General features: G+C 33.9%; 1 long non-coding RNA gene across 1 annotated transcript; it reads right to left on the minus strand.

Annotated features, from left to right (window-relative positions):
- Positions 1–5,074: 5,074 nt before the first annotated feature.
- On the minus strand, positions 5,075–7,200 carry LOC132716203 (uncharacterized). The gene is made up of 3 exons (XR_009623782.1): positions 7,076–7,200; positions 5,899–6,067; positions 5,075–5,208 (listed from the first exon to the last, which is right to left on the minus strand). It is a non-coding gene; the product is annotated as an uncharacterized LOC132716203 (long non-coding RNA).
- Between the last annotated feature and the right edge of the window lie 7,911 nt (positions 7,201–15,111).

Here is a 15,111-nt window from a genome sequence, read left to right on the forward strand (position 1 = left end):
CCATATCGCATTAAGGCACACCAGACCTGTTCTATAACCTTTTTTATTGGCATGTGAGCTCATTTATGTTTTGGTTTTTCATTATAGAATTAAAAAAAAATCGTTTTGAAAACATTGTTCAGCGACAATGTTGTATAATTTATTTTAAAAAAGCGAGGGACTTTTGACGTCGTCTAATGACGTTGACGTCCATTTCCTCACAAACATTTGTTTTTTAATATATTTTGGCGTTATTTAACTGTTTGGAGATTGTTTTTTCAAGTGTTTCTTCAATTTTGCTTTTTTATCAAGGGATATATTTTCAGTTAAACGTATTTTTTCTTATAAAATTGTCAATCTTTCCGCGTTTTTTTAGCAACCCGAAGTGGGAAAATCGATATCGGCCCCCCAACCGGAAGTCGGACCGATATCGATATTTTGGCGCATCACGTCACCTGACCACAGTCATATTACATGGAAAAACTCATATACGTTTAATTTCACATTTTTTTTCTAATTTATAGTGTTTGCCGTTGCGTATTTATAGGTTATTACACAGGTCTAGTGTGTCTGAATGCAATATTGGCCAAGAAGAAGGTATTGGCCCGAGGGCTTTTAGCGGTCTCGTAGGCCAATATAGAGGGATATTACATGAGTGTCTTTTCATATTGGAATTTATTAAACGATCGTGTGTTTCGTTTCTTCGCTTGCAAAAGATTAGAAAAAACGAAAATGCGAAGATAAGACCAAACTGTGATTTTGGTGTCGTGCCTTCGTCTTTTCCCCTGATCTGCCTGGCAAGGACAACGAAACATCAAGATACGACAGATTTAGGGCGGAAACACGGGGCCACATTTTATATCTGTATTGTCCGCATTTTATTCTGACGTATTTCCCATTTCTTTCGCTGCAAGAAATAGAAAAAAAAGAAAGCGAAGATACGACCAAACTGTGGATTTGTCGTGTCTTCGGTTTTTCGTTTTTTTTTCTAAATCTTCGCGGCGAAGAAACGAAACAAAAAAGACACGGCGTAATCAAGCAACAAAGTGTTTTATTGAAACCGTGTGGACATATAACACAATTCGTAATGTTTGATTATGCGTCCTTTTCAATATTTGAATTGCTACACGATAATATTACATTACATTACAACTTACATGCTATCCTACTTGATATGTTTAATAACGTTCTGTACTATACAGTCGCGCAACAACATTCTGTATTACACAAACACTTTTCAGCATTTAACTACAAAAAATAATTATTTATCACGTTTGAAGTCGCGGGAGTGGAATAAAGCCATTACATATTTTCCATATTACACTAGTGTAATATCGTTTTGACGTGCTCTTTCATGTATACTGAAGGAAATAAAATATCTATCTACGTTAGCGGACGTTGCTTAATTTTACCGCGCTTATAAGGGAAAATAACGACAAGTTTTCGCTTTTTCGGCGGCAAAAGTTTACCTGTGATAAAAAGAATATTACATTCGTGTCTTTTAGAGGTGTCATCGATAAGGATTTTTGTATCGATATATCGGTAATGAATTATCGGCGATACAGCGATATATCGATTGCCAGGCTAAATTTAAGCTTTCAAGTCTTTTTAAATGTTTCCTAAGGACACTGACAAAGCAGTTATATATAGACAAATGCAAAAAAGATAAACTATGAAAACTGAACAATTTGTTTCTTTTTTTATACAGCTAAAAATGAAAACTAATGAATAGTAACTATAAAGTTTAAAGCCTTTTCCATTTTACTTTTGTTGTTGTTGTTGCTATTACGTAGTTACTGATCATGCTAAATCCCGTCCTTGCCGCTCTAATAAAAGCGGGTTTAATTGGCAAATTGTAGTGTTTAGAACCTGAATAATTATTAAAGTTTAACATTTTGTAATCATAATTTTTACAAAGAAACACTGACAATTTTTTCTTGGCATTTTCCCTTTTTAAAATCTGAATTGAGGGGTCTTGACATCCACTTAGCAGACGTGCGAGATTACAACGAAATTAGGCAGCATTCGTTAAAAACACTGGGAGGTAACTTTGGCATTGATTTTCGTTTTCATTTTTAGAAAAAAAATTGTTTCTGGCATCCATAACTTTACATGTCGCTTTTATTTTGACGTTTTGCGACATTTTTTTTTTTTATGCGTTTATTTAAGGTCGCCGCCGGAAAGTCCATATGGGCGACCGTACACTCAAGTCGGGTCATCCTAAAGCGTCCCGCCGAGATTTTTCGTCGATTTTTTTTCCAGCTTTATTGGTGGAGGAAGACCCCAGGTGCCCCTCCGGGCATTATTTCAGGCACGAGCGGGCACCTGGGTAGAACCACCGACCTTCCGTAAGCCAGCTGGATGGCTTCCTCACATGAAAGATTTCGACCCGAGTAAGGATCGAACCTACAGTGGTGAGGGACCTGTGATCTCAAGTCTTTTGCGACAGTAAACAGGTCTGTCAGTTCTATAAAACCTGTTCGCTGAAGTGTCTTTAGCTAAAAATATATGTGCATTCGATATCCGATATTTAAAAAATGGAATCGATATCGAATCGGATAACAAAGATCGTTGATACACCGATATCGATTGAATCGATGACAGTGTCTTTTAACATTGAATTTATTAAACTCGTTGAATAAAATAATAAAATGCTCGGCAGAGCCTCGCAATTTATTATTTTATCAAACTCGTTTAATAAATTCAATATGAAAAGACACTCATGTAATATCCTATATTTATTTGATGCTAACTAATGAAATACTGTTCTATCAATGAAATATATTCATATTATATCAGTCACAGTGTGGTGATATAGATTTGGGTGATATAAGCCACGCCCACTCTGCGTACGTATTTATAAGTCTGGATTCCCTAAACATGCATTAAAAATAACTGTTTAATTTCATTCTAAATGACATATTTCTCGATTCAAATGTCCGTAATTTTGTAAGATTGTTGACAATGAGACCGCAAAAAGAAATATAAATAAATAAGGATTATTTTGCTTGCAGCGTTAACGTTTGCCGTCATATTGTTTACGCGCGCGTAGTCTCCGCGCTTCAGTAGTAAACGGTCTAAAAGCACTTTTCAAAAGGCACATAAAATAAAAAGAAAATGTGTTTGCTTTTCGTGAATATGAACTATATCTCACATCGAAGTGAGAAAATGTTCATATTTTTCACTCGCGCTACGCGCTCGTGATACATATTTCATTTTTTTTTCTCACTTCTCAGTGAAATATATTTCATATTCACTCAAAACAAACAAATATCCTCTATAAAATTCACTAAAACACCGTCGTTTTGAAACTATCTAATCATAAAAGGCGAAAAAAGCTAAGACGCGTCGAAACGATAAAGCGGCCCCGCCACAAAGACACGATCTGTTTAAACGAATTAACTATATTATTATTACTAGTGGAATAGATATGGAAAGTTCCATAGAGCGTCTGCAAGCAATTGGCACAGACTTGCAAAATCGTCTCAGGAAAGAAGGTTCCTAGATGTCAAAATGTCATACTCTTTAATTGAACCAAGATTCCTGAAAGTCTGCGGAAGTCAAAAGTCTGTCAGACCAAAAAAGGTTCATTGATGTCAAAAGGTCCTAATCTCTAATTAGATATCCTGAAAGTCAACGGGGGTCTCAGCTACTTCCCAAACAATCATATATGGTCTCATTGGTGTAAATATGGTCATAATTTGTACTGAAACTAAGATTAAGTCTGTGAGATTCCTTTAGACTGTCGCTGTATGGTGGGAAGAAATTTGAGGGTTCACAGAGGTAAAAGATCACTTCCAGTTGAAGTCTGATACTATGCCGTGCATTGTCACCAAAATTTTTTGAAGGTTTCGAGAACGTAAGACGACTTGATAGCAATACCATTACGACAATGCGACAGTTCTATGAAGACAATACAATGCCGACGATACGATATTGCAACAAGTTAGTACGATGGCGATAATGCAATGGTGGTGAAAAGATATTGGTATCGTGATGTCGACATCACAATATCGATTTATTGCATTGTCGCCCTTGTACTATCGCACTGATATAACCACGATTGTCCTTATGATATTCCGTGTATCACATATTGAAAAATAAACTTGTGACATTTGTGATTCGCCTGTTTAAAGATTCTCAATTTTGCTTGTGACGTTTGTGATTGGCATTTTTACCCGATTTTGGTCAATCACATTCGTCACAAAAGTCATTTGTGACGAATGTGATCACATTCGTCACAAATTCATAAAAACTTGTGACGAATGTGATTTGTGACACATGTGGCCTAACAGTGCTCACTGAGTGATGCTTACATTTAACTTAACGGTGCTGACTGAATAGTGTTAACATTTAACAGTGTTGGCTTTTTTGATGTTATTCAAAAGCATGACTGAAAATGCTTATAGTCTCCGCTTGAATGACTTACATGTGGAAAGAAAGCAGCCGTCAAAGGGATGTAATAGCAGTCCGGTGTCAAGATAATTTGACAATGACAATGGTGAAAGGGAGATAAATCTGTTTTTCTTTCATGTATAAGTCACATTCTTGTGCATTTCGGAAGTCATTTACGGTATTAATGTGACGATTTGGTCCAAATGGCCTGTAATTTTCTATTGGATTTGTATTTCACACAGTACAATCGAAAAAGAAGACAACAGTTAAATGTGATGACGACAGTACTTCTATATACGTGTACGTCGAGGGTATGTATAAATCGACGGTGAGTATTTGTCTGGTTTTTTTTTTATCTTCCTACGATATTTTGGTCTTTTAAAACCTACATCCTCAGAGCACAAAGTATTTTTAAAAAGTTACTAGTAATACGAAAAATACTGTAGACCTTAGTAATCTAGTTTAACCTTAGCTGAAAAGCCCCTCAATTTACTGTAAATGTAAGTGAGAATGAGAACAAACAACCTTGGACCAAAAATATATATTAAAGATACGGTCTGAATCCATGCTGGTCGCAAACGCATTACGTTGGTTTTGTCATGGCACGGCTCATATACAGTGTCACGTTTTCTCTTGTCGCACAAGAAAAATTATACTGTTATGATAGCATTTTTTAAACTGTTATAGGGATTCTTTTTATTTATTTTAAATATTTTTTGCAATATTTTTAAAATCATGATATCGGCGAAGTTGAATAAGGAAAAGTGTAGGCGGGGTTTCCATTGTCACCAGACGTCGAAGGCTCAGCTGCGTTGATAGTCGCTAAAGTGTCGTCTGGAAGAAGAAAAAAAGTAAAGCTTGTTTGATTTATGAGCGTATAAACGTTCAGCATTTTATTACATAATTTACAAGAAAAGAAGAAATGTCACAAAGTATATCTTTTAAGGAAAAGGTCCTCACCATTTTATTCGAGATGATGTAAATTAAAGGACTAATACAATTATTTTTTCCGTCAGAAAAAAGATATATAAAGGGGAAAATTTAATTTCCTTTTGCTAGAACATTATTTAACATTTATTCATTCTGGTGAATGTCCTGTTTTTAATATTTCTATACTGGTGAAATCTGTGATATTTCAGCAATGCAAGTCAGTATGTTTAGTTGAATATTGCTTTTCGTACATGTTTATTTTACAATTTTAATATCACTGACATACAAAGGGAGGTAATAAAAATGTTAGGACGCGATTTTCCATTGACTATCTGTAACACATTTCATTTTTTACGGTAAAGTTCTGACACATTCCAATAGTCAATGTCCGTGGCCGAGTAGTAAGGGCGTTGGATTCTTTCATGTTTGAAATCTATCCAGCTAGCTTACTGAACGTCGGTGGTTCTACTTAGGTGCACGTTTATAAGTCTGAAGTCCTAATGCGCGAAAGGACACGTGAGATCTTTCTCTACCTGAAAAGCTTGAAAATCGCCATATGACATATGGTTGCCCAAACACACAAAAAAATCATACCTTGATTGTTAACTGCCTGTAGTTGGGCAGGTTGTCGTCTGCGCAATGGATTGTTCTGGACCATTGGCTTACCGTGACAGTACTTGTCTCTCAGAAGACAAAATAAAATGACCAAAGCTGGAATTATTACTGCCGTAGCAGCAATAGCAAATAAAACTATGACCCATATCTAGAAAAGAAAAAAGCATAAACAAATTAATGTTACAAACAATGACATGTAAAGCAATTGTCTTGGGCACTCATCCTGAGGGATATTGTTCTACTGGGCTATATTTCATTCTTGAAATACTTGATACGTCGTTTTGTGCAAAAGAACTTGATTTGTCACCCTAACTTGATAAAAACAAGTGCGTAATCGAATAACAATAAAATGACTTTATAGTCATGAGGGATCACTTTATGAGGGATCACTTTGTTTCCAGATTTTTATACTTAACAACAGCAGGTGTCAAGTGCCGTGTGGCAGCTGTAAAAAGTTGCCGCGTACTTCACTTCAGTGTTGTTATATTTTTCTGGTCCTTCGGGATCATTGATGCCAGCACTATTAAGTGTCGAGAATTGAGTACCGCTCAAGCCGGTGCTAGGGGGCGTGAGGGATGTTGCACTTCTTCATTATCCCTCATGTACAGACTCAATCAAACCGAGTCTGCAATTCTTATGTAATTTTGTTGTAATTAATGCTTCCGAGGGATCACTTTGTTTCCAGATTTTATAGGCCCATATAGCCACAAAAATATGTTACTTTTATTTTTCAAAGACTTTAATTTTTGGTATCGTATCGATTTATTCAGGGAATAGACATATACACACATATATCAATTTGCATACAAATGTATATATAAAAACACACACATAAATGCAACAAATATAATTATAAGATTAATTAATGAGTATGTTCCCTAGGATTGCCCATTAAGCTAAAAGCTTATTTCCAATGGGGTCCATTTACTGTAAAATTGTTACACTAACTTACATAATAATAAATGAATTATAAAGAAGTTAAAATAATAAATATAATAAAATATTCTCCAACAGAAAACAGAAAACGTTTCTCATTGACCATGTATATACATGTAGCTGAAACTTCGTTTGTTGTTCATTATCTTAATTAACATGTTATGTTTGCCTTTTTCTGTTATCTTGCTTCAAAATAATAAGTTCTTTTATTTTTACTTACATGGAAGGTACAACAATATCTGTTCAACTTTTCTCCGCAGCATCCGTACCGACATTCATGTATTGTACCGTCCCCGTTGATACACAATTCATCACAGTTAACCAGATGAAAACCTTAAAAATATATGAAAAAATTAAATTTATACAGGATACATATAAACATAGACATACAATTACAATAAATAAAAAATAGATAAAACAAAACAATGTGCAGACAAATTGCAATATTGTTTACATGTACCATTGTAAATCTAAAGGCCAAACTGACTTCCTTATTCAACCATTAAAGAGACAGGCCAGTCTGCACCTCCTTTTGGTTTTTTTAGCATTTTGATATTAACATTTTCCATAATTAACATTTCCATATAAACATTTTGATATTAACATTCGATATCAAAATTCGTCATATTTACATTTGGAAATTCAAGACAAGCTTTCTTTTTTTAATAAAAAGTAAAAATTGAAATGTTAAATTTTGGAAAATGAATCTTTTGTAATCAAAAGTCTGCTGGCGGCAATGTACATGTATATACATGTAACCAGTGCCGACCAAAATCCGACTGTTTATGGTCTAGACTGTAAGCTTTTCCCTTAGTACATAGAATGTTTTTGTCCAGATTGCTAGATGAACATTTTCTTTTGAAATATTTGGCGTGGTAGGGGCTATGATGAAATAAGGAATGCGTTTCCAAAGTTATTAACAATTGCATTTACCGAATTATCCATACACAGACAGTAACTCACAGACTGTTGCCATAAGACAGTATGACAACTTTTACAATACTGCACGTCTCATTTGTGACGTCACTTTTCATTGGATAATCCTGACGTTTATAGTTTTAAATTAACTTATGAAGAAATCACATTTTTCCCCTAAAAAAGAAAGTATGCTGTATTATAAATTCGTTATACATATTACATTGACAGGTTGTATGGCCACATGTAAACGGTTGTTAGTAATATAACTCTCGTCTAGCGGATCGTGCTATATTTACAAACAACCGTTTATATGAACGAGTTGAATAAAATCATATTATGCGAGCCTCTGGCGAGTTGAATAAAATCATATTATGCGAGCCTCTGGCGAGCATAATATTATTTTATTCAACTCGTTCAATAAATTTAGTATTGAATCTACACGAATATAATATTCTATTTATCACATATGTAAAATAAGAACGGTAAACTGTTAACAAGTCATTTTTCTTTGACGCGCCTATAGTGTAACGCTTACATTAGCGCGCTTTAACGCTATGTTTATAGTGCAAATGACGTGACGTTACACTTGTGTAATATCGTCTAGTGTAATATCGTTTTTATTTAAGAAATAATATATCCCAAACTGTGATTTTATTGCTCAATAACATCACTGTTTTGGAGTTCGGATGCGGGGAATTATATCACGAGGGCGTAGCCCGAGTGATATAATGATGCGCATCCGAACGACAAACAGTGATGTTATCAAGCAATAAAATCACCGATTTGGATATATTATTTCGATTCTAACACGACATCAATAAATAAATGCTGTCGTACCTGATATTTAGCTAAATTGCGCCTGATTTGTTTCCGTACTTATTGTCAGCGGGTGACATTTTTAGTGGTTACGTCACGTGTATAATGATTACGTCACATGTCTAAATATAGAACGTCAAACAGTGATTTTATAGCATAATAACACACACTTTCGGTTCTTCTATGTTCAATAGGGAAAAATGCGGGTCGTGTTAGAATAAATGTTTTTTTATACTCCTGCGCCGCGGTTTATGTGATAAAGGGCCATATAACCGGTCAAAAATCTTTATAACTAATAATACATGCCGGATTCCCCGCAACAGAGGCCATACACTACGAAAAAAAAGCTAATTTTCTTTTAATTGAAAATAAACATTTTTGTTTCGAGAAAAATTCAGCCTTGACTGAGTTCTGGCAAAAATTTTAACATACCTTTTTTACATAATAAAATCCACACTATCACTAGTCCTTTTCTGTTCATATTTTCTATCTCTTGTTTATAAATCATTCCATTCTTACATATGTAATTAAAAGTTGTGTAATTAATATAGGTAATATAGAAGTTTGACAAATACAATATAGTGTTTGATTACTAACCTGGTCGATATCAAATTTTATGCATTTATGCGTTATATATTGCCGTTTATAATAAGTATACTGATTCTGTACTATGTACGGTAGCACAGAAGTGACATGTGTGTTTTTTTTTAAATATCTCGTGCGCACGAGATGATTATGTGGTGTCCACGAGATACTATGTCGTGGCCACGAGTTACTTAGTCGTGGGCACGAGAAAAACAAACATTATACTGGTACAAGCTGAAGTTTTCGGTACATTTATTAGAAATATTGAAAACGAATGAACTTTTATCACAAAATGTAGTATCATGTTGACGGACTATAGCTACCTTTTTGTGAAACCATGCTGATTACATTTTGAAATAAAATTCCAGTTTTTTTTCAATATGGTGATCCAGCAAAGTAGTTTGTTAAAGGGGAGTAACTGATGATGCATTAGTTTTTATTTTCAAAACTGCGGTTACCTCTCTTTTACTAAATTATAGATTTTTGACATCTGTAATAATTCATTCTCAGATCAGAATTATTTATAATTTGTGTCTGCGGTTTATCAGTATCATCACTTTATCGTAAGGTCACGTTCCCTCGAGAATATTATAAATGCTGCCGTTGTAGTAATCTATGATGACGGAAAATGTTTTTAACTTGCTAACATTCTGACAGAAAATCAAGCTCACTGTTTTATTATTATTATTATTATTATTATTATTATTATTATTATTATTATTATTATTATTATTATTATTGTTGTTGTTGTTGTTGTTATTATTATTATTATTATTATTATTATTATTATTATTATTATTATTATTATTATTATTATTATTATTATTATTATTATTATTATTATTATTATTATTATTACTATTGTACATTTATCCACAATTGAGGCTTTAAACTAACATTTGTAAAAAAATTCTGATGACAGAAACAATGTTAATGTGAAAGTTGCATCGAAAAAGCTTTAATTGACACGCAGTTTTCAAGACAAAACAAGATTCGGTACGACCAAATTTTTCTATATACATGTATGTAAGTAACCTGTTATGTCATTCAATGTAGAGTTCAAAGACGTAGGGTTATTCGATATATTTTCAGGTTATGTGAAATGGCATTGGATTAATTGACTCCGTGTGATTTGAACTTTACTATGTATCGTTAAAAAGTGTTGTAACTTCAGTGAACCTATCGCATTGACAAGACTGAAATTTCTAAAGTTTTAGTCAGCCATAAGTATATAGCTAATTCAGTCTGCAAGGATGTGCAGCCTGGAATACATGTATTTCTATACTGGTAAAATCATTTCGGTTCGAGCAGTGTCGGTAACAGTGGTCATAGTTACATAATTTCTTTTGATCTAAGCTCATACAAAGTTTAAACAAATTCTAATATACAGTTCTGAATCTTCTTTATGCCTATGTAACTGTAGCTTTATGACTTTAAACTTTCATTTGTTTATATTTGCTCAAGATGGAAAAGTTATCAATGCGATAGGTTCGCTGAAAGTGACAGACACACAGTAAACTTGATTTCAAATTACATCCATCAATTCAATACCATCTCACACTACCTGAAAACGGATAAAATACGCCCTAGCAATACAATGTCAATTGATTCCACACATTGCTCAGCTGGGAGGTCGTTTCATATACTATGAATATAAATTTATATAATTATGATTCAGTTACATGATTATGTAAATATATTTTGTTCGTTCCATGCCTGAAAATATGGTGGCTGATGTGGTACACTTTACCCCTTGTGTTGTCGATAGCGACAACACAACCTATATCGTTATCGCCTTTTCGTCTTGTCGCTATCGAAACGTGCCATACGGCGCGTTGTCACACTGTCGTCTTGTCGTCCTGTCTCTAGCGAAGCACGCCAAACGGCGCGTTGTCGAGCGGTGCGACGTCGGGATGTCGCCCTGTCGCTTGGCTTATTAGCCAATCCTTCGATTTGAGCCGAGCGACAATGTGACAACGCGACAACACGCCGCATGACAAAACGCGCCTTTTGGCGTGTATCGTTAGCGACAGGACGACAAGACAAAAGTGCGACAACGCGCCGATTGGCGCTTTGTCGTTATGTCGCTAACGTCAACACAGCACAAAAGCGGTTCAAATCAGCCACCATATGAAAATGTTTGTACAATTTATTGAAGAGTTGATACCATTAACTAGGATTACTATTTCTGTTTCATACAACATGTACACTAAGAACGTCGTTTCATATATTGTAAGAACTTATATATTGATAATTTGATCTTATATAACTACATTTGATTAAAAATCATAACAACTTTGTTACTTTATACAGAAGAATTGATATTATATAATGTGAAAATGAACACAATTTAGTCAGTTTATAAGCCGTTTTATCAAACACTTTTGCATAACCTTGGAAGTTGCTTGTATTAGAGCGGGCTTCAGTTGCAAGCTATTTCGTTTTCTGGCGTTATCTGGTCTACGCCATGATTAAAAAGTCAGGTTTACATCAACCGGGAGTACGGAAGGCAAAACTCTACCTAAATATGTTCATATTTTTATTATGAATGACATAAATCTTACATTTTTCTTCAATTGTCAATTCTGGCACCAGTTCCAAGTCGAAAAAAGGACTACAATTACTGTACTCAAATGTTCAGAGGAATGAGCATATTGCGAAAATTGGCCGTTTTCATTGAAAAGCCTCCTGAAACAAGTTCAAACTGCTATGAAACTATAAAAAAAATGCTTGAAAACTGATAAAACTTGGCTACACCATAGCCTCTGTAACGGCATGCTCAATCGTAAATTTCCTGTTACCATGGCAACTTTCAAAGTGCTGAAACTTCTCAATGAATTGAGATAGAGTAAAAGGCTTTTCAACGTCGGTTACTAGTTAAACTAAAATCGACCTGAGGCCATTTTTAGCCTGTCACATGTCCAAAATTTTCTTGGCGATGAGGGGGACTGCCGCCGCCCTTCAACTTTTTAGGGGCACATCTCCCGTCGAAACACGCTTATATAAGGGAAAAGGTAAATCTAAATATACTGCAGGGCTTCAATAACAACAACAAATAAATAAGCGTGCCGTCCCTCATTGATAAAAGTGGATTCAGTCAAAATGTGTATTATTTTATCAGTTACTGTGTATGAAGTTCGGAAAAAATGTTTAGTCATTGTAAATAAAACTTTTTTTCATTTTTCTCGGAAATCAAGGCATTATCGATTCAGTTGACGGTACAAAACTGTCATTATCGAGTCTTCTATAGTTATAGTACGTGTGTACGCAGTTCGTGTGTACGCAGTACAAGCGTACGTGATCTAGATATTTTTCCCGATGCCCTGTCAGTTTTCAGAAAGAAATGAGAAAGTAAGACTTATATTTGTACTACCATTTTATTGTTTAAGTGTACAAAAAAACAATAACAAAAAACATATAACGATATTTTATACTTCATAAATCACAAAAAAAATTTTATTACGAGTCAAAAAGATTGTAAAATAAACATGCTAATTTAAACTACATTGTATTTCAACAGTCAAAACCATTGATGAAATTAGCAAGTAGCAATCTAACTTGTCATTAGAAATAAATCAGCAGATCTATTGTACTTATATTAACTATGTTATGGCAAGCCTAATACGTCAAAATTGCAATTTTGGAAGTCATCTAAATTTAGCATGTTCAACATAGTTCACGACTGCGTCAATAGTGATTTCAATGAATAAAGTATGTGTTTTATTCTTTGAAAATTCATACAAAAGAAAATTACCTTAGGAGACGTTCTTTAAAAAAGGTAATTCAAAAAATCTTAAAGTACGAACAGTTCATCAACTACATGTATATACATGTAGACCATTTAAAAAAAATATACAAACAATTTATACAGGATTTGTATTGTCAGGAATGATAACATTTTAATGCCGTAGTTAAATGTAATAAATGGAGCGGAGTTTCTATCACCGTGTTGCAATGCATTGGCAATGTCAACATAGTCAGGTTGACTAGTTAAATCGTCAGCTCCATAGTCATATGCATCGTAGATCGCTCCAGTCCCGAACGAGGAAGCGCCCTGGTTAATTCTCGTTTTGGAGTTTGAATTGGCCGGACGGGGTATATTCGTTAGTTTCTCCGGAGAATATTCTGTAACCACGAGAGAAGTCAATGGAGTCACAAATTTATGCTCTAATGACAGTTCAAGGGCCTTATCATTTGCTAGTTTTTGGAAGGAAATTTTTTCAAAAAAAAATTTCCTTTCTATAGTATCGGTCTGCCTATATCAAAAAAGAACGAACAACACCTAATTGCATTCTGTTTAAGCTCAATAGAAAATAAGTAGTTAATGCGACCAAGAAAGTAGTGCAGCAGAACTATATGTATACTTTCAAACGTGGATGACTTGAAGAAAAAGCTGATGTTCAAAAAAACTTGAAATGATGATATTCAATGTTAGCTAACATCAATGGAACATAATCTTAAACGTGTACGAAAAAAAAAACATCAGTATTATTACGCATTAGGCCAAAGAAAAGTTTGTACCCATGTACCTATGTACAATAAATTGAATATAAATAAGGTGTAATTTTGTAGCAGAGATGCTGAAAAATTCACATGTAAGTCAACCGAAGGGAAATGAAAGTATTTATTGTATATATTTAGCAATTTATTGAATAGCATTTTATGCCACCGCTGATTTTTTTACGTCAATAACTCAAGAGGAAACAATGGATACAATATGTGGCCTTAAAAAAGCGTACTATTTTCGTAAAAAAATGGTTCGCAAACTTTCATAGAATCAAAGCGTTTGAAACAAAAATATTATTATATAAATAATAAAAAACAAGATAACAATACAAGTCTTTCAAAGGTATTCTGGAATTAACGGATGCAATTTGGTAAAACTTGGTTTTGACTAGTAGGGCACACCCGCCATTGTTCGGACCATCGACAGAATAACGTTCGTGTTTTTCAGATTTCTCCATCCAAGACATAGATTTGCTGATGAATAACATCGCAAAGGTTTGTGGAAATGCTTTTATTTCTTTGTTCAAAATCGTTTTGTGTTTGCAGATGTTAATTTGTTAGACAAACGAAATTAGGTCAAGGATTGTTTACATTATTGAATTTACAGGTAAACTCGGCCCTATACCAACTCGGGACAGGTCAACTCGGTCCTCTATTAAAACCATATAGCCTATTAGGATATAGATTGTTTAGATTGTTTAGTTAATAAAATATTGTTTGAAATTATATTTTAGATAAATAATTATCTTAAGAAGAGATATCAAGACAATATATATGTTAAATATTAATCAATAAATCACGGATTTATATTACAATATTGTAATATAAATCCGTGAATAAATAGAGTTTTTAGATTGAATTTTTGTGACAATGAATTTTATTGTATTTAATACTGTTTGTTTTTTAATATGGCAAATGCTTGTTTAACGATATTTTTTACAAAAAAATCTGGAGTAGCATAAAATGCGTTTAAATTGTAAATTCTTTCTTTCTCTACAATTTCACATACTGTACTTTTCAATATCCTTGAGTAGATGTCTGTTAGTGTGAAAATGTTAAACCATGACAGTTATGATGAAAACATATCAAAAGTAAGAAAAGTCATCATTATCAGTAATTATGTAATTATGGGCCGAGTTGACCCGTGCTGAGTTGGAATAGGGCCGAGCTGTCTCTAGGGCCAAATACGTTTAAGGGCCAATCTGACCCTGATTCGAATTTACAGTGTTGACTGTTGTGAAGGATTTGCTTTTTCATTTCTATTGTATATAGACTATCTATTAACATAGAAATAAGTTCTATATAAAAAATATGTTATATTCAATTGTTGTGTACAATTGATATTCGATAACTGTATAAAAATTTATCATGCCCTCTTGATTTTTATTTGGCGAGGTCCGATGATAGGCAGCCTTTCGCACAGACTTGCAA

Source organism: Ruditapes philippinarum, unplaced genomic scaffold, assembly GCF_026571515.1.
Source record: "Ruditapes philippinarum isolate M1 unplaced genomic scaffold, ASM2657151v2 ctg17926_1_1_1_1, whole genome shotgun sequence".
NCBI classification, from domain to species: Eukaryota; Metazoa; Mollusca; class Bivalvia; order Venerida; family Veneridae; genus Ruditapes; species Ruditapes philippinarum.